A 20,306-nucleotide genomic window follows, 5' to 3' on the forward strand; every position below is an offset into this window, starting at 1 on the left:
TTCTTGGTTATAGTATGTCTGCTGCCCCCCATGAATCCTAATCGCTTATCTGTGCTTCCTACAACTTAGCAAAAGGCCTGACAGAGTCAACACTTTGCATATGCATCACATGAATAAATGTCTACTTTGGACTTGGGGGCATTATTATATGACAAATACCCCGAGGCGTTAAGAGATGCACCACTGAGAAGGAGTGAAAAGAAGACTGAAATAAGGCTACAATGCCTCCATACGTGCAAAAGGAGAGGAGGAGTCACTATGCAAAAAAATTCCCTGCAGCTGGGTTAGGAATGGGCCCAGTTATTCCTTACACCTGACTACTATTCCCTTCTGATTGAGGCAAACCAGTTTTACCCATCTCTTCTTTTTTCTCCCCAGAATTCCTGCCATGGTTGGGGCGGGGGAAAAGGGCAAGGAAAATAAATAAGAATGACCTCTCCTGCAACAACTAGAGAAAGATGTGGCTGAACAGGTGGGTGTCCTCTGTCTGGGGAGGGAGTCAGTAACAGCAGGATTATCTGCAAGTGTAAAATTATTTTACTTTTTATGTTCCACAAGTAAATACTAAAACATGGGGCACTACGCACCATTTCTCTATTTCCCAAATGAACACGAATAAAGGAAAAAGCTGGAAAGTCCACTCTGAGAAATATTTTTGAAAACACCGAAATGACTTTACACAAACATAATTAAGTCAGGGCATTTTTCTTACTTAACAAATCACGCTTCATCACCGTAGCTAATTAAACCAAGAAAAAAGAAAATCTACAGGAAAATGACAAGGAAGGTATCAATAACTCAAGACTTTAATAACTGCTTTAAAAGAGGGAAACAATCTACCTAAAATCTTTAAAGAGTTCTGACACTTCAGAATCTTATAGTCACAATATTTCATAACAAAAATGTATTCATCAACAATGGACATAATCAAGTTGCAGTAAAAGGTCAGAGAAGTTAGATGAAATCTATCTGTAAGCAGCCTAAGAATATGGTATGCTCACAACGCCACAGGCCTGGCAGTAGCTAGAAGTTCACCACAATCGAAAAAAGTAAGAAGGCAGACCTGTCACAGCATCTTCAGACTGAAGGAGAATGTCGTGACCATCTACTCTGGCCTCCCCAAAATACCTTTAGAATCTAGAGCTGCCCCCCGCACCCGCCCGGCCACGGACACACATACACTCTTCACCCTCTCCCTGTTTTATTCTCCTCCACAGCACCTATCGACACGTCCTTGTTTGCTTATTGTTGCCCATTAGAACAGAAGCTTCAGGAAGGGAGAGATTAGGATCTGTTTCCTTCCCTGGTGAAAGCCCAGAGGCTAGAAGAGTGCCTGGCGTGTAGGGGCAGTGACCATTAGCGCTGCATGGACCATCCTGAGCTCTCCACCTTCCCGGCACACAACAATATTGCACTTCCTGCCCCTTGGGGTTGGATAGTCACGTGACAAGATATGACCAGCGAGAGTAAGGAAAAGCGGTATGTGTCACGTGCAAGCTTAAGCGCTTAACTGGGGGTGTGAGACCCTCCAGAGCACTCGTCTAACCCTGCTTTAGCGACCACCTGCTCCAGACGAGGCTGCTCTGTCAGCCTATCCCAGACAATACAAGTAGAGCCCCAGCAAACCCCCAATGGTTGTGAAGCATGAGCGAGAAATAAACCTTTGTGCTATAAGCCACTGAGGCTTAATTGATAGGGTAGATGCTCAGTAAAAATGTGTGGGTGAATGTCAGCTTCCCTCACAGAGCATAATGAGCTCTGAGAGGACCTGTGGACTCACAATGCAGCCCATTCTAAGTTGGAACAAGTCACAGGTGCTTCCTGGTACTAAGTCCAAAACTGTTCCTAAAGAAAAGGATCCTGTGATGCTCATTTTATATGTCAATTTGACTGGGCCCTGTTTCTTTGGAGAACCCTAATTCAAATGCATATGGCAGGACAGGGTAAAAGGCAGGAAAAGGTTGTTATCCACTCACTCCCTGCTTTCCACATCTGCTTCAAGCTTTCCTGAAGGGTCCTTCGATTGAACAAGGTCAAGAGAGAGTGACTCAGAAGCTATGTTGTGAGAAATGATCAGTATTAGTAAGAGAAAGGTTTGTCTTACAGATGTTTCACTCAGAAGCCTCTGAAGAAATTAAGCCTCCTCCTAGCAAAGCAGACCTCCAGGATGAAACAGCCCCTCCAGGATGGATCTTAGACTTGAGAGGAGCTTAGAAGTAGAAGCAGGTCTAAGGAATCAAAGTATAGGGATGAACACTAAGGCCAAGAAGGGACTCTCAGCTGCTCAGATGTGGTAGCTTTATTACGTGCCCAGGAAGGAATTCTTTGGTACTCCTCCCTCTAAGAGGTAGACCTTGATAACACTCCCTGCTTCAGTGTAGGCTATACTTAATGACTTGCTTCTAAGAATCATAACAGGGCAGAAATGATGGTGTGTAAACTTCTAAAACTTGGCCGTAAAAGGTATTGTGAGTTTCTCCTTGTTCTCTCCTTCTCCTCTCACCTCCCCCACTGGTCCATCAATCCGTTCCTCCCCTCCCATACATTGAATACTTCGTCTGGGAGAAGCCAGCTGCCATGTCATGAGGACATTCAAGCATCCCTATGGAGAAGCCCCTGTGGTAAGGAACTGAGGCCTCCAGACTACAGCCAGCACCAATGGGCCAGCAGGTTGAGAGAGACACCCTGGAAGTGGGTCTTCCTTTATTTTTATTATTTTTTTTGGCAGCGTTGGGTCTTAGTTGCAGCACGTGGGGCCTTCAGTTGAGGCGTGCGGGATCTTTCATGTGGCATGGGCTCTTTGTTGTGGCGCACAGGCTTCTCTCTAGTTGCAGCATGCGGGTTCTCTCTCTAGTTGTGGTGCATGGGCTCCAGAGCGTGTGGGCTCTGCAGTATGTGGCACGTGGGCCCTCTCATTGATGTGTGCAGGGTCAGTAGTTGTGGCACACAGGCTTAGTTGCCCCGTGGCATGTGGTATCTTAGTTCCCCGAGCAGGGATCGAACCCTTGTCGCCTGCATTGGAAGGCGGATTCTTTACAACTGGACCACCAGGGAAGTCCCAGAAGTGGGTCTTCCTGCCACAGTCAAGCCTTCAGATGACTGTAGCCCTGGCTGCAATGAATGTGCCCAAGCCGGAATCACCCAGCTAAGCTGCTCCTGAATTACTAACTCAAAAAACTTTGGGTGTAATAACTCACCGGGTTTGGTCTTGTGTTTTGTTTTTTAAGCAGCTAAGTTTGGGAGTTAAAAAAAAATTAGGTACAATTGATTTACAATGCTGTGTTTCTGGTGTAAGGCAAAGTGATTCAGTTGTATATATATATATACTTTTTCAGATGCTCTTCTATTAGAGATTTTTTTTCTTTTTTTTTTCCTTTTTTTTTTTTTTGCGGTATGCGGGCCTCTCACTGTTGTGGCCTCTCCCATTGCGGAGCACAGGCTCCGGACGTGCAGGCTCAGTGGCCATGGCTCACGGGCCTAGCCACTCCATGGAATGTGGGATCTTCCCAAACCAGAGCACGAACCCGTATCCCCTGAATCAGCAGGCGGACTCTCAACCTCTGCGCCACCAGGGAAGCCCTATTAGAGATTATTATGAGATATTGAATATAGTTCCCTGTGCTATACAGTAGGATCTTGTTGTTTATCTATTTTATATATAGTAGTGTGTATCTATTAATCCCAAGCTTCTAATTTATCCCTCCTCCCTTTTCCCATTGGGAGGAAAACCAACCATAAGTTTGTTTTCTATGTTGTGAGTCTGTTTCTGTTTTGTAAATAATTTCCTTTTTTTTTAGATTCCACATACAAGTGATATCATATGATATTTGTCTTTCTCTGACTTACTTCACTTAGTATGATAATCTCTAGGTCCATCCATGTTGCCACAAATGGCATTATTTCATTCTTTTTATGGCTGAGTAATATTCCAACCACACTTCTTTATCCAGTCATCTGTCAATGGACACTTAGGTTGCTTCCATATCTTGGCTATCATAAACAGTGCTGCTGTGAACATTGGGATGCGTGTATCTTTTCGAATTAGAGTTTTGTCCGGATATATGCCCAGGAGTGGGACTGCAGGATCATATGGAAACTTCTATTTTTAGTTTTTTGAGGAACCTCCATACTGTTTTTCCATGGTGGCTGAACAAATTTACACTCCCTTTTGTAAGGGAAGGTTCATTTTTCTCCACACCTTCTCCAGCATTTGTTATTTGTTGGCTTTTTAATGATGGCCATTCTGACCAGTGTGAGGTGGTACCTCATTGTAGTTTTGATTTGCATTTCTCTAATAATTAGCAATATTGAGCATCTTTTCATGTGCCTGTTGGCTATCTGTATGTCTTCTTTGGAGAAATGTCTATTTTCCAGGTACGTCTGGAAATGTCTATTTTCCAAGAAGAAAGATCTTCTGCCCATTTTTTGATTGGGTTGTTTATTTATTTATTTATTTTGATATGGAGCTGTATGAGCTGTTTGTATATTTTGGAAATTAATCTCTTGTCTGTTGCATCGTTGGCAAATATTTTCTCCCATTCTGTAGGTTGTCTTTTTGTTTTGTTTATGGTTTCCTTTGCTGTGCCTAAGATTCTAAGTTTGATTAGGTCACATTGGTTTATTTTTGCTTTTATTTCTTTTGCCTTGGGAGACTGACCTAAGAAAACATTGCTACGATTTACGTCAGACAATGTTTTGCCTATATTCTCTTCTAGGAGTTTTATGGTGTCATGTCTTATATTTAAGTCTTTAAGCCACTTTGAGTTTATTTTTGTGTATGGTGTGAGAGAGTGTTCTAACTGCATTGATTAACATGCACTGTCCAACTTTCCAAACACCACTTGCTGAAGAAACTGTCTTTTCTCCTTTATGTATTCTTGCCTCCTTTGTTGAAAATTAATTTATCGTAGGTGTGTGGGTTTATTTCTGGGCTCTCTATTCTGTTCCATTGATCCCTATGTCTGTTTTTGGGCCAGTACTGCACCGTTTTCATTACTGTAGCTTCATAGTATTGTCTGAAGTCTGGGAGGGTTATGCCTCCAGCTTTGTTCTTTTTCCTTAGGATTGCTTTGACAATTCTGAGTCTTTTGTGGTTCCACATAAATTTTAGGATTATTTGTTCTAGTTCTGTGAAAAGTATCACAGGTAATTTGATAGGGACTGCATTAAATCTGTAGATTGATTTGGACAGTATGGCCATTTTAACAATATTAATTCTTCCAATCCAAGAGCATAGGATATCTTTCCATTTCTTTGAATCATCTTCCATTTCTTTTATCAATGTTATATAGTTCTCAGCATATAAGTCTTTCACCTCCTTGGTCAGATTTATTCCTAAGTATTTTTTTAAGCAATTTTTAAAGGATTTTTTTTCACTTTCTCTGATATTTCATTGTTAGTGTAAAGAAATGCAACAGATTTCTGTATGTTAATCTTGTATTCTGCTGCCTTGCTGCATTCGTTTATCAGTTCTAATTGTTTTTGTATGGAGTCTTTAGGGCTTTCCATATACAGTACTCTGCCATCTGCATATAATGACAATTTTACCTCTTTCCTTCCAATTTGGATACCTTTTATTTCTTTCTCTTGTCTGATTGCTGTGGCTAGGCCCTTCAATACTATGTTGAATAGGCTGTACAGTAGAAATTAACATAATATTGTAAATCAACTATAGGTCAATAAAAAAATACTATATTAAATAGAAGTGGTGAGAGTGGGCATCCTTGTCTTGTTCCAGATTTTAACAGGAAGGCTTTCAGCTTTTCGCCACTGAGCACTATGTTGGCTGTGGGTTTGACGTAAGTAGCTTTTATCATGCTGATATATGTTCCCTCTATACCCACTTTGGTAAGAGTTTGTGTTTTTTTATCATTAATAGACGTTGAATTTATTCAAATGCCTTTTCTGAATCTATTGGGATGGTCGTGTGGTTTTGTCTTTTCTTCTGTTGATGTGGTGTATCACATTGATTGATTTGCATATGATGAACCATCCTTGTGACCCTGGGATGAACCCAGCTTGATCATGGTGTATGAGCCTCCGTATGCTTTGTTGGATTCAGTCTGCAGGGGATAATTTCTTACACGGCAAAAGATAAGTAATATATCAAGTGTCCTCTGGCTTGGATGTGTGCCTGTGTACATATTTTGTAAGAATGACCTGTTCACAGTGACTTTATGGAATGGACTACACATTGACCCTGATAGCCCAGATATACCTGAGGGGATGAAAACATGTTCAACCAAGGAAGTACTCCCTGGGGTCCCTAAGCCTAGGTTTCTTGTTTGTCAAATTTAATCATAGAATAGTACTTTCCTTCATTGCTATCAAGATCTTTTGAAAATATATATATCACACCATCTATCATCATGATGGGCCTTTCCCTTCAGCATGACTCAGAAAACTATTGAAGAACACAGAGGAAAAAAAAAAGGAATGGACCACTGCTGATATTACCTGAATGTAAGACTATGAAACAACTACTCATATCTTTCTTTTTTCATATTCTAACTTTTTCCTAAAAAGGCTTAAAGAATTTGGTAGAATAACTCCAGGAGGAATCCCTTCCTTTGACACTAACCCATTGCCGTCTTCAGTAGCTAAATAGTTGTTATTGCCTTCCTACCTCTCCTGAGAAACTGCATTTGATTCCCAAGTCATTTACTATCTTATTAACCAGTAATTCAGTGAGTGATGCAGAGTAATAATATGGCTCAAATCATGGGCGTGTCAGCAGGCTGGGAAGTACGCACAGACCAAGGCACACACTCACTAAAGGACAGAAAGAAACAAACCACATGTTTACCAAAGTATTCTTCATCTCCTGGCATTTTGCATCTTCTGCCTCTGTCCTACTTGCAGGTGTCAGTGATAGCAGGGACATGCTCATTAAACAGTCTAAGGTTTAACTTCTGAAAAAAAAAGTTAACTGAGTCACTAACCCTCTCTGGATGAAGACAGGAAAGAAAGGGACAATGGTATGAGGGTAAGGAAGGTTAAAACAGGATGGTGCTAAGGTTTGCAGTGGAATCAGTCAGCTTCAACAGAAAGCAAGCAGTGGAAATGGGAAAATTAACTTCTCCAGATCCTCCAAATCCCAGAACTATTTCCTCTAGGATTAAGTGTTCCACATCACCATATCAGGTAGAACAGTGGAAACCTTATACCAGAAGCATTGAAAAAATAAAAGTTATCATAGATCATTTTACTTGGATAAAAAGAAAGGCAGTGCATCAACTTCAAAAGAAATGATTTCCAATTACATCCAAAAAATATTGATTGGATGTTTGCTCTCTGTTAAGGCACTATAACAGGAATGGTAGGATAAAGGGGTAAGTCAACATAGCCCCTGCAATCAGGAATCTCTTAATCAAATAAGTGACTCTTGACCTTTGAAGTTCTCAGATTCTATAAAAATAATAGCTCTTTTCCTCAAATAAACACAGAGGCAGGATAAATACAACATTTCGCTAACAATTTCAGGCTATCTGTAAATCCTCAAAGTCTATGGATCCTGTAGTAAGTACCTCTTCATCTACTGGGAGGAAAAACAACTTAATAAATGTATGACATAATATATAACATTAGATATTAACCTAGCCTCTCTTCCAAGCAGCTGACAACACCACCTTCATTCTTATCAAACACCAGATATTGTAGAGGACAACACACATACATTCACGTAAAAGTAACATTTACTAATATGTCTGGCATCACTTTTTACAGGTAATAGTAATTAAACTGAAATGAAATTTGTATAAAACCTAAATTTGTAACATCTGCATTTTTGAACTGCATCCTTACACTGGGTGTAGTTATTTTGTATGATTAATTCTGAATATAAAGTATTTTCTGTAGCTCCAAGATAGCAAGCTGAGCACTTCAATTGTTTCAATGGTTTAAATAATTTTTTGCTGTATTATTGGTACAAAAAAATTCACTTGAATATTTCAGTTTTTAGAAAAGCTCAGTTTCTCTACATCAGTTGTATTTACACTGTCAAAAAAAAAAAAAAAGAATGACAGACAAGTGATTTAGGCACCAGAGATCTTTTTTTTAAAATTTTTCTCATCATTTCTGCAGTGTCTTCCAAGAAACATGTTCTCAGATACAAAGCAGATGATGTTCTTTAGGATAGAGCAGGGAATGCTAACAGGTTGCACAGATGGAAGGAAAGAGGAGTAACTAGCACTGAGAGAAACAAAGAACAACTAGAAAACAGGAAAGAAACATAAATTGTTTTCAAGCTTCAGTAACCCTCAACCACATATGGCTATTTAAATTCAATCTACATGAAAAATTCAGTTCCTCAGTTGCATTGGCCTCATTTCAAGAGCTTAAAAGCCACATGCGGCTAACGGCTACCACATTGGACACTGCAGAGTACAGAACATTTCCGTCATCTCAGAAAGGTCTATTGGACATCACCATTCTGGAAAGTGAAACCTCAGAAAACACTAAGAACCTAATTAGTCTTGAACATAAAGTACATAGATTCAGAGACGAACTATTTTCAGCTAAGTTCTATTTCTATAGGAACAAGGAAGTAGAAAACAGTTAAGAATTTTGAGAGCAATGGAAAAATGGTCCCACATTACATAGTAAGCACAGAGTACCCTGGACTCCATCTGAGATTCAAGTGGCTCTGGGGCTACCAGCCAGTGGAAGATCTGTGGATTATTCCTCCTTACCAGCCAACAACAACATTTACTGAGTTCCTCATATCTATATATGCTCTGCAGAGAAACAGAGTGCTAAAATAACAAGACATGTTTTAACTCAGGAATGTAGTGGAGAGGGACAGAAAAAAATATATATATATACATAAAACTTATTTATTTCTACGTATATTTTAGAAATGAGCAGATATAACTGAACTCAACAGTAACAGACGTGAAAGCTGTTAAAGGAAGAGAAATTGATAGGATGCCATCTCACCGGAGGCTCTTGAACCAGGAATCAAGCAAACTCCCAAGAAAGGCGATGTAATTAAACTCTCATGACACATTAACTGAAACACCTTGTTCTATATGCAAATGTCTGACAGATACACTCCAGTGGCTCTGCAGTAACAGCTGTCCTGATCTTTGGATATTGCTAAGCTGCACCCAACGCTGCTTTATTATTAAGCATGTCAGGATGAAACTGAAGTGTTATTATGTACTTGTGCATCTCTCTGGGAGCTCCAAAACGCCTCTAAACAACCATTTCTCACCTGGGGCACATCCATGATGTTTTTCCATAAATGAAAACATAACCACTCCAATAATTTTCAGAGGTGGACTAATGTCTATTTTAAGGAGTATGTGTAACAGGTCACACTGCTCAAGACATACTTGATTAACATTCCAAACCTATTTAGATTAGAATTTGATGTGTTTCTACTGCCAATATCTTGAAAATCTTGAAAGTCAATATTCCATTCTAGTCCCAGCTTTCATTTTCTAAAATGTGTTCAAAAGTACTTTTTTTCCTTTTTGAGAATGTATATGGCTACATAAAGTAAAACAGCAAGTTGTTAACCCATGTCTTCTTTCATGAGAATTTAATTAAGTTGGGGAGAAACACAGTAGATAAGCATAAGATGTACGTACATGCACCTGATAACCAGCTTCCAAAGCCTACATTTTACTTAGAGACTTTGACAGATATTTGTAATTTAGGCTATCCTGATCGTAACTGATTAATGCAAGAAAAATGTTCTGCTTTAACTACTGCTCAGAATCCCTTTAAATTACCACTGATTGGCAATCCGTCATCAGCAAATATGCTTATGTCAAATGCCCTTATAATGAGCCATCACATTTTCAAATATTTTCCTCCATTACCTAGCCAGGAGATTAACACAATGCGTACCACCTACAAAGAGGAGAGGAAATGAAATATTGGCTCTTGGTTTAAATGCGCAAACCCCATCCTGAACAGCAGGGGGGAAAGGAATGTATAAATTGAGAAAAGAATTACCTATTCATCTTCATCAATAGTTGACACCATCATCATGTGGCCTCTAGAAAAAAAGGATGTTTTAATTTGCTGGGAAGAATACATCTCTTCAGGGAGGAGATTTGGGGATCTGACCATGAATAGTAATGAAGTGAGCAGAGTTTTCTTCCTGTGTAAAATCTAGCTCTAGTCTTTCAATCCAAATGAGATTCTAAAAGTTACAGGTGGAGGGCAAGGGATTCGATTTATTTATTCAAGTCCACGCAGGCGTTCTTCATCCACACCAACCAGATCTCTATCTCTTCTCGCTCAAATTAACATTAAGACAAAAAAAAATAAAAGAAAATATTCTTATTTGTACTGGGCAGCTTGTAGCAACAACCCGAGGTTCAAAGAACCACCGCTGTTCACGGGGCTGCTCACGGCCCTGCCTAGAATGGTCCCCTGGCAGGGAATCCAGGCACCACTGACAGTCCTCTTGTCATTACCCCACCCCTTCGGTAAATGCAAAACATCCTCTTGGCAACAGCATTTTGCAATAAATCACTCAGGCTCATGCCAAAGCTGGAAACTCAGCATTTATTAATTTTAAGTAAGTTCTGATACCCATTATCAGTTATGGACAATGACAACATTTCTCTAAGCCCATTATTTGTCCTCTGCACTTCAGAAAGCTGAGAAAAAGCAACACTACGGCTGACCTTTTGGGGCGTCCTTATCATGACTGCTTCCCACAGGAAAAAAAAAATTTAACAGGGTCCCAAAGCATTATGCAAGTCAGGTAGAGAGAATGAGAATCTGAGTAAAGCAGAACAAGAGACCCTCAATATGCAGCACTGAAGCGATGTATAAATCAATAGAGAATGATTAGAACACTGCTCTATGAAGGGTCTGCATAGTTAATGTACATTTCATTATGAAAAAGAATGCTGTCTTCAGACCAAATGCTTGGGCATGCAGTAGACAGACAAAGTGTGTACCATACTGCTTAAATACACAGAATTCCAAGGAATAGAGCTAATCAACACCATCATTTCTTTAATTTCACTTAAACAAAGCCCCTTCAAATATTTCATTTGTAATTTAAATGTCCCCATTAACACACACAAACCCCAAAAGACCTGATTTCTAATGTACTCTATCATTTACCAGACACTCCCCCTTCAAAGCCCAGCATCAATGAAAACCACTCTTCTTACTCAGATTACAGCCCAAAATCCATAGCTATATACCCCTAACTGCATGATCACTGTATTCACTTAAGTAAAACACACATTTACCTCATCCTTCCTATTAAATGGGTCAATTAAGTGCTGCTCCAGTATTTTTCCCCTTTCGAAAAAGCAAATCTAACAGCTAAATATATTTTTGCTTCAACTAACTTCGCTGAAAATGTAGTATCGTGTTTACAAAGCAGAGCAAAAACTATCAAAAAGCAAATGGTACTCAAAGAGAGCCAGGAACCACAGAGTCCTCGGCAGGCCCCTCTTGCTACTCCCCTCTTAGCTTACACCACCAGTACCTCCACTGGACCCAAATACTGGGGACTGACCTCTGGGTGATAAGTACATTTAGTACCTACTGGTGTAAAAATAGCCATCATGACTATTGTTAAAGAGCATTTTGCCAACCCCTTCCAAAAGAAAATGAGGCCCCTTCATCCTGTTTTCCACATTTTACTTAAAGGGAAAGTGAAAATTGGTCCCAGTAAAATTCATCTGATGGAGGTGTTCTCTGTTGCCTATTTCCATAGACTTCTACCAATGACCTCTTTGAGCTAAACTTGTTCACTATACAACAGAAATCAAATCTCTTAGTCACAACTTTTCCATCATTCAAAGAAATCTCATATTCAAAAATTTAAACTTAGTTATCTGAAATGCACTGGAAACCTACCATACAAAAGACTAGAGTGAAGATATTAAAATATTCAAGATCATACACATTTATATGTAATTTAGGGGGCATAAGGCCAGTATTGTTTAAAAGCTTTGTTCACTCCAGGAATATTCAGGGTGTGCTATTCCAAAGAACCAAGGTCCTTCAGAAGCCACCTATAGAACTATCTCAACTTGGATGTACCTTTCCTTCCTGAATTTGAATGCATATTTTTCATGGAAATTTATACTCTGTTAAAAATTTCAGCACACACCAACAGAAGAATTTTGATTTTAGCTTATTCTATACATGAAACTCAGAAAGGTTCCAGATCTTTCCTAGTGCTAATTAAAATGGTCAAAGTAGTCTAAAGCCAAAAATACTTTAGTTACATGAAGAAAATAACAGTGGTCTTTTATTTTAAATGCTTCCTATACTTCACTGTAGTTTCTACATGTTAGTTATCTCACTTAATATTCATGAAACAAACCAGCCAGGTAGGTGGTATTATCCCCCATTTTATAGGTGAAAAACCTGAGTTATTTGGTCAAAGAAAACCAACAATGGTGTCCAACTTGGGCCCAACCCAGACTCCCACATAGAAACACAAGTGCAGCACCCAAAATTCTGCCATTCTGTATCTAATGAACACAAGCATGTTAGCAGCAAAGAGAATAAAAAAGGAAAGATGACATCTTTCTCCCTTTCCAGTCCCCCCATGAAATAAAAACCCACATAAAAAATGTTTCCAGCACAACTAACCACCTTCTCAGCAGATACATTACTTAGGTAATTGGCAGTGACATACTAGGTGTGGCTCTTTAACTGTCCTACTGAGAGGTCATCAGCTGCCTCAGCACCTTACTTCCTCAATGGAAATGTTTCTATAGTGCAGGGCACTTGGAAATAATACCTTTTAATGCCTTCTCCCTCTCCCACCCTGCCCTGAGCGGAAGCTGTCTGGAGACAAGCGACCACAAAGAACTCAGAGAGGGGGACGTCCTGTCTATCAGAAGATAACCTAAAGAAACCTGTGCAGGTGTTTTCCACTCTGCAGGTCATGACCCCTCAGCAGAATCCATTTAACAAGTCAAGGTCAGCATTTTAAAGAAATCAAAATCGAATGGAATAGAAAATATCAGAGTATTGCTACAGACAATAGGGTAAACTGTTCTATGTTAACTCTGCTTCAGCAACATATTCCATAATCAGTTAGCTGTGTATTTATAGCATGTGTACTGGGTTAAGATATAAAATGTATTTCTTACTGCAGGTTAGAAAGGTTACTGGACTCCTCTCACCTACACCCCTCATGTGGAACTACCAAATTCTGCTGATATTACTTCCTAAGTATATCCTAACCTCCACACCCCTCCGAAGTCCCTACTTCCTGCACACCACTTCCTAGGTTAAGTCAATATCTCTCACCAGAACCATTAGAATAGCTTCCAAAGCCATCTCTGTTATACTGTCATGTCCCCTTAAATCAACCTCCACCCCTTTTGCCAGAATGACCTGTTCCAAATGAAGACCTGACCCTGCCAATCTCCTACTTAAAGCCCTTCAGTGCCTACAGAATAAAACCAAGGCTCCCTAGAGAGCCGCCCAAGCAGCGATCGTGTCCTGTATAACGTAGCCGTCTCTCACCCCATGCCTCTGCTTACACTCTCCCTCTGAGACCCGCTCAAAGAGTCTTCCTGGAACCTTGGAATATGGGTAGCGGAATCTTCTCTGGGCTCCCAGCATAACCTGAATGTACATCTGTCTGATTATTACCTCATAAAAATTAGATTTCCTATGTGCCTATCTCTTCCACTAGGCAAGAAGGTTTTTTATCTACTTCCTTCAGGTCTTTACTCAAACGTCACCTTCTTAGTGAGACCTTCCCTGCCTTTCCTGACCACATTAAATAAAATTCTAACTTATGATTGCCTTCCCATCCCTATCCTAGCTCCCTTCACTGGCTTCTTTTCTCTTTATCACTTCCACTAACCTGTGTGCACATGTGTGTGTTAGGTATGTGTATACATGTTACATATATGCATACACATACAATATTAGTACATGTATACATATTTTTAACTTAATAGCTTGTTTAATGTCTGTTTCCCTAATTAGGAATGCCAACTTCAATTTTATCTGTTTTATTACTGCTACATTCCAGTGCCTGACACATAATATGTTCTCAATAAATTCTTATTTAAGGAATAAATAAGCAAATACCATCAAGATCAGATATCACAACGAGGTCAATTTTGAGTCTCCAGCATATATCATGATGCCTACTGCAGAGTCGGTACATAATAAATGCTTGCATTTTAAAAAGTGAAAATCGAAAGTCACATATGGTGCTTTCTCTTTTTTTGCTTCATACTCTTCTCCTTTTAGGAGACACAAGGACACAAAAAAACATATGGCTAGACAGGCCAGCTAGCAGACCAAAAGGGAAGAAGAAATTTTGGAATATCATCATACCTGGATAATGGGCAAGCCATCTAAGAAATGTTTAGGGATCTTGCAAGTCAACACTATAAAAAGAGACATTCCCTAATGTGGCATGAAGATATAAGAGCTTTTAAGATCCATATTTTCAGCATTCTTATTTGTTGATATTAAAACCATTAAAGCTCTGAAGGCATTTGAAGCAAATGAATCATCAGGCATCTTATTCTTTTGGGGGAAGGAGGATCTTACTTGGCAATAAGTCACAGGCACATCCAATATTTATAATCATTTTGAAAATCAGATTAAGAATGTAAGGAGAATAAAATATGCATATGTTCTTGCAGCTTAAAACTAAATCTCACACGTACTATAACAATTTCTGTTAAAGCACAAATTCGTGAACAATACTTGAAACTAAAAAAGAAATATGAAGCCATTTTTAAAACATTCCTTCAGAACAAATAAAAGATTAATACACTTTTCTTACTAGGACATCTGTATCACTTCATCCCTAAGACATAAATTAAACACAACTGGCAGAAGTTTAAAATGAAAAAAAGTGAAATCATAACAACCAGAAAAATAGTGGCATTTCTTAAAAATGATATAATATTTCATTAAGAGCAAGGCAGACGTAGGTAGAAAATAAGGAACGAACCACTTTTGAGTGTTTTCAAAAAGAAAAAAAAATGGGACATTTAAAGAGAAAAAAAAAAAGGATGGTTACAGCCTATAGAAGGACCATTTAAGATAATACTGCTTGAAAGGGTTCGACATTTCAACCCTTTATAATATATAAATATACTCTCCAGTTACTCAGGGCAAGAATGACCCAAAACCCAATCTCTAACTCATCACTAGCAGTCAAAATTCCACCTGGCTGAGGAGTTTATGGTATTTGAGTTTAAAACTTTCTCTGACTGTGAAATCTTGGTTAACCAGGGAGACAGATCAATACACGAAACCCTGCCACACCTTTTAAGTGTATTTTAAAATCAACAACTTACAACCAAAATCTCAAGAATAATGATATAACTCTTGTTAAAGGAAAGAAAAGGGAATGAACAAGAACTCTTTCCTCTGCCAAGAGGAAAGTTAATACCTTGGTTAGTAAGGTGGGCCAATGGGCAATCATCGTATTTGCTTGGAAATGAGAGTAATCCCACTAAAAGTGACAATTTCACAATTTATATCCTTGAGTCAAACTTTCAAAATATCTCCCTTGTTTCCCTTCAGCTCACAATCCCCAGAAACATCCTGGCCACGTATTGGCAAAGGGAGAGGTGGGGAGGTGTTCTAGAGACTGCTAAGGGGAAAATGTGCCTGGTGTCAATTTCACCATTACCAAATATTCTGCCTAAAGTATTTTGTATAAAACAGGAGACAAACTAAGAGAAGTCAGTTTCATAAACCATCATGTTTTAATAAAAATGTGATTTAGTTTTAAGTAATTTGGTCTCTCCTCGTAAATGACCTAGTTAAATGAGAAAAATATTATCTAATAATATGATTAAAAAGGAAAAAAGAATCAATTTGAGATCATTCCTGGGAAAAGCACTCAAGTACCATCTTTTCCTAGACAGCCACAAAGAAAGCTCAATTTTTCACAAGGGAATAAACAATTTCTCTTAATGTATCAAATTATTTACACCTCTATGAGATATCAAAAATGAAAAATAATTAGCAATTTTCTTATCACTAAGGTCCTATGTGATTTTCAAGAGTTCTAGAAGGAAGTCCTCTGAAAGGACAGTCAGCAATGCCATAGTTAAAGCTCTTTTTAGGGCTTCCCTGGTGGCGCAGTGGTTGGGAGACCGCCTGATGATGCAGGGGACGCGGGTTCGTGCCCCGGTCTGCGAAGATCCCATGTGCCACGGAGCGGCTGGGCCCGTGAGCCATGGCCGCTGAGCCTGCGCGTCTGGAGCCTGTGCTCCGCAACGGGAGAGGCCACAGCAGTGAGAGGCCGCGTACCGCAAAAAAAAAAAAAAAAAAAAAAAAAAAAGCTCTTTTTAGCAGTGCTACTCCACAGCACTGCCATTTGTATAGCAGGGAAACAAACTTGCTTCTGGGCTATTTCTCAGGCCACTTAATAAACTAGTCTTAATAGGAGAGCTAAAGTCAAGAATTCTAAAATATATTTCATTGTGTTTAAAAAGGATCATTTCAATAACCAAAAGAAAGAACCATCTTTCAGGAACTGGAAATGGTCAGCCAATATTCTGGACAAAGGCTTCTATAAACACATGTTAAAAGAAAAGATTTCTTATTAAAAACAGTGTCCATCTAAGTTCCTGGTGCTGCCTCTCCCAACTTCTCACCAAAATGTCACTGAAGATTTAGAAAGGAGTGAATATTCATAGTACCTCCAAAAACCAAGCTTGCTGAAAAGACAAACAGAATCTGGCAAGTACCCACTGTAATGATACGACAGAAATACCCCAATGCTTCTGCTCACAGCACACCCTCATTTCACTTCATTAATAGATTTTCTTTCAAAGGTGGGAAGTTGCTTTGTAACTTTTCTACCACTTCCCTGACTCAAGCACATACCTTTCAATGAAAGATGGAGCTATAATACGCTGCTTCATTCTCCCCTTCAGACAGTGACATGCGAAGTAAGGAGGGCATTGCTTCCCACATGCCTCTCCCTTGCTACTGCAACTATCACTGCCTCCCTCCTTCAGTGGTTACCTCTCTCCATCCAGAGAGACGCTGCAAGTTCCAGAAAACTATTGAGAAACTAAGGACAATGAGTATACTGAACATCAAAATTTATGAGCTGCAGCCAGGATTTCTCACAGCCAAATCACAGCCTTCACTCACCATTCATCTGACATAGACTCACTGAGTTCCCTCTATGTGCCCAGCACTGTTCTACGTGCTTTGGACACACTCGTGGAAAAAGAAAGGACAAAGGTCCCTGCCCTCCTAGAATTTACCTTCTAATGGGGAGGCATATAATAAACATATACAATAAGTTATATAATTTGGTAGATAATTAAAAGCACTATGTAAACCAAAAAATCAGAACATGGTCAACGGAGTTGGGAGTGGATGTGAGGGGCTACAGTTTTTTGGGGGTTTTTTTGTGGTACGCGGGCCTCTCACTGTTGTGGCCTCTCCGTTGCGGAGCACAGACTCCGGACGCGCAGGCCCAGCGGCCATGGCTCACGGGCCCAGCCGCTCCGCGGCATGTGGGATCTTCCCGGACCAGGGTACGAACCCGCGTCCCCTGCATCGGCAGGCGGGCTCTCAACCACTGCGCCATCAGGGAAGCCCTGGGGCTACAGTTTTAAATAGAGTGGCCAGTGTGAGTCTCAAGGAGATAATGACATTTGGTAAAGACTCAAAGGGGATGAGGGAATTCACATCCTGGATATCTAGGGGAAGAATTTCTAGACAGAGGCTTGAAACAGCCATAGCAGAGGCCCTGAGGCAACAGCAGATCTGGCACATCCAAACAACAGCAAGGAAGCCACATGGTTGGAGAGCAGCAAGGGAGGGGAAAAGTAGGAGTTGGGAAAGTCTGAGAAGTAATGGGCCAAGTCACATTGCAAGGACTTTGGCTTTTATCCTAAGTACAATGTGGAGTAAGGGCAGAGTTTTGAGCAGAAAAGTGGGTTGATCTGCCTAGCATTTTGAAAGGATCATTCTGGCTGCTCTTTTGGGCATAGACCATAGAGGGGCAGTGATGGAAACAGGGAGACCATTTAGGAGACTACAGAAGTACTTACAATGAGAGAAAGCGGTAGTAGCAAGAGAGGAGGTGAGAAGTGACCAGATCCTGGCTATGTTTGAAGGTAAAGCCAAGAGAATTGTTCTGGATACGGCATGAGAGAGAATCAAAAGTTAATAATAATTTCAACATAGCCTGGGCAACTGGAAAGATGAAGACGTCACTTACTGAGATGGGGAAGATTTGTCGAGCAGGATTGGGAAGCAGGTGAAAAAGCTCAGATTGAGACATGTTAAGTTTGAGATGCCTATGCATTCAAGTAGAGCTACATATCAAGTAGCAAGTTGGATATGCTCATCTGGAGTTTGGGAGAAAGATTAGGGCTACAGATACAAAGTTGGAGGCCATAAGTATATGGATGGTAGCCATCGTACCAGGTAAGATCACGAAGGATAGAGTAAAAAGAGATAAGAGAGAGACTAAGAATACACTCTGGGCCAGGGGAAAAAAGAGGAACCAGCAAAGGAGAGTGAGAAGGAGCAACCAGTGACATAGAAAGATAACCAAGAGTCTGAGGTGCCCTGGAGGCCAAGTGAGAACCATATGTGACAAAAGAGGAAGGACTAACCATATGACATGAGGTCTGAGACCTGACCACTGTAGTTCAGTGACCATTGGAGGCCACCAATAACCCTGATAAGAGAAGTCTCTATGGAGTGAGGGGATGAAAGTCTAATAGACTGAGTTCAAGAGAGACTAAGGAAAGATCAATTTGAGACAGTGCATAGAAATAACTCTTTGCAGAAGTTTGTCCAGTAGAGCAATGAAACTGTGGGCACCTGGTGGGAAAGCAACGGCAAGAGAATGTTTATGAAAGATGGAGCTATAACATGCATGATCCAGGAAAGGGAATATCTGAGGTGTAAGAGAGAAGGAAGAATTGCTGGGGTGGTTTCTTCCTTTTCTTCTTGAGATATAATTGACACGTAACTCTGTGTACATTTAAGGTATACACTGCATTGATTTAATACACTTACATATTGTAGCATGATTACCACAGTAGCATTAGCGAACGCCTCTCTCATGACACATAATTATCATCTCTTTTTTTGCAAGGACAATTAAGGTGCAGTCTGTTAGCAACTTTGAAGTTTATAATACGGTACTGTTGACTATATTCACTACGCTGTGCATTACATCTCCAGACTCATTTATCCACGAGTTAAAAGTCTGTATCCTCAAACAACATCTCCCCACCCTCCATGGGGTGGTTTCTTTTGACTAGGCAAGAGGAGATAGGATGGGGGCACTTGCGGAGAGATTGCCTTTACACAGGAGCTTGAACAGTTAATTATGACTCCTCTAGGACTTGTACGGATTGCTACCTATGCAACAAGCAGAAAGAGAACTTGGCAGTGGAGATGCTGGGTGGGGGGATGGGTAGGGAAGTCTCTGGAACCTCTCTTCGGACTGTTTCAATTTTCTCACCAATGAAGGAATCAAGTTCATCAGCCTTAAGTGAAGATGGAAGGAGAGTTGTTTAAAGTTTGAGGAGAGATGAGGTCAGAAAATAACAGCTTAAAAAAAAGGCATTGTCATTATTAAACAAGAAAAAAAATTTTAATTAAATTATTCAACTCAAGCTTTTAAAAAAAATCAAATAAACCTAAGGAAACCAAAAGAATCATTAAAAAGATAAAAGCAGAAATTAAGGGATTAGAATATAAACAGTAGAACAGCTGGTTCTTTGAAAAGATTAATAAAATATACAAAACTCTTGCAAAGCTTATCTAGGAAGAGAAAAAATACAATTACACAACCTTGGAAATAAGAAAATGGATATAGCCAAAGAGACAAAGGAGATTCAATACAAGTAGAAGGGAATATATACAATTTTATGCTAAAAATTGGAAACACTAGGTGAAAAAGATGATTCCTAAGAAAATATAAATTATCAAAATTAACTCAAGAAGTACACTCCAAGCAATTCAATAACTATACAGAAATAAACAATGTTGACAATGATTTTACAGGAGAGCAATATCAAACCTTTAAGAGAATTTTTACACTATTTAAAGCATTACATGGTACAGAAAAAAAATCAAGTTTCACATTTCATTTTCTAAAACCCAGCATAATCTTGACATCAAAACTTCAAAAAATTGTATAAGAAATATAAATCCATCTAATTTATAAATATGTCAAAAATTCTAAAATAATTACAAGTCACATACAGCTATAATGTGGTCATACTGTTAGATGCCAAAATTGCATTTGAAAAAAATTCCGGATAAAAAATTTCATTAAACTCATAATATCACTAACCAACATCTGAGATCCCATTTCATGATGAACTACCAAAGGC

At 39.5% G+C, this 20,306-nt stretch overlaps 1 protein-coding gene across 4 annotated transcripts in view; it reads right to left on the reverse strand.

The window, feature by feature from the left end:
- The window catches only part of MAST4 (microtubule associated serine/threonine kinase family member 4), a 569,289-nt gene that overhangs the window by 414,097 nt on the left and 134,886 nt on the right, over positions 1 to 20,306 (reverse strand). Inside the window, exon 1 of one of the 4 annotated variants that reach the window (XM_060009393.1) lies at positions 9,964 to 10,481. The exons of the other annotated variants lie outside the window; for them this stretch is intronic. The gene's annotated coding sequence lies outside the window, so the exon portion shown is untranslated. Of the gene's footprint in view, positions 1 to 9,963; positions 10,482 to 20,306 lie in introns of those variants that run through there. 4 annotated transcript variants of the gene reach the window in all.

The sequence above is a fragment of the Delphinus delphis genome, chromosome 3 (assembly GCF_949987515.2).
Source record: "Delphinus delphis chromosome 3, mDelDel1.2, whole genome shotgun sequence".
Lineage (NCBI taxonomy): Eukaryota > Metazoa > Chordata > Mammalia > Artiodactyla > Delphinidae > Delphinus > Delphinus delphis.